At 46.0% G+C, this 1014-nt stretch overlaps 1 pseudogene; it reads left to right on the top strand.

Annotated features, from left to right (window-relative positions):
- LOC138467238 (large ribosomal subunit protein eL15-like) lies at positions 1-530 on the top strand (annotated as a pseudogene).
- Positions 531-1014: the final 484 nt, after the last annotated feature.

Genomic DNA, 1014 nt, shown 5'->3' with positions numbered 1-1014 from the left:
ATGCCTTTCCGATTGGTCAGCCTCAGGTTGCAGGATGGGTGCTACAAATACATGCAGGAGCTATGGTGAAAGAAGCAGTTGGATATAATGCATTTCTTTCTGCGCATCCATCGATGGCAGTATTGCCAGCTGTTGGCTCTTCACCGGGCACCCCTTCCCACCAGGCCAGACAAGGCACATAGGATTGGGTACAAGGCTAAACATGGTTATGCGATTTATCACATCTGTGTTAGTTGAGGAGGGTGCAAACGGCCAGTCCCCAAGAGAGCAACCTATGGTGAACCAGTTCATCATGGTGTAAACCAGATCAAGTTTGCCAGTAACCTTCAGTATGTTGCTGAGGAGCATGTTGTTCACCGCTATGGAGGTCGGAGAGGGCTGAGCTTGTACTGGGGGTTGAGGGGGGAGATTCCACCTACAAGTTCTTTGAAGTTGTCCTCATTGACACCTTCCATAAGGCCATCACACTGAACCCAGAGATTCAATGGATCACCAAACCAGTCCACAAGCACAGGGAGCTGCGCGGTTGACCTCTTGGCAACAAGAAGAGCTGTTGCTTGTGCAAGGGACACAAGTTCCATCTTACCATCTGTGGTTTGCGGTGTGCTGCTTGGAGAAGATGCAACACCCTTCAGCTCCACCCTCACCGTTAACGCCCATAGTGCCCAAAAATGTATTTCGAATAAAATGTGTTTTGAGAGAAAAAAAAAACAAATATACCTTTCAAATTCAGAAAAAGAGAGTTTCCTACACGTTCAGCCTTTTCAGTGACCATCAATAAGTCACAGGGAACGACCCCCTCTTCCCAGAAGCCATGGGTGGTAATTTCCATATTTAAGAAGGGGGACAGAAGTGACCCTATGAATCAGATATTTAGACAATCAGATAGATCTTGTGGGCTGCCTTTGGGATACCTGAGACTAAATAAAGATCAGACATTCTGTGTGTTTTGTTTTTTCACGAAAATAGATGTGAGGAAATCAGTCATACTGTGTTCAAACATAATCTCAGAGA

This window comes from Ambystoma mexicanum, chromosome 4q (genome assembly GCF_040938575.1).
Source record: "Ambystoma mexicanum isolate Mex_15411 chromosome 4q, UKY_AmexF1_1, whole genome shotgun sequence".
In the NCBI taxonomy this organism is placed as follows: domain Eukaryota; kingdom Metazoa; phylum Chordata; class Amphibia; order Caudata; family Ambystomatidae; genus Ambystoma; species Ambystoma mexicanum.
The sequence above is the reverse complement of the archived record's forward strand: the minus strand, read 5'-3'. Positions and strand labels throughout refer to the sequence as shown.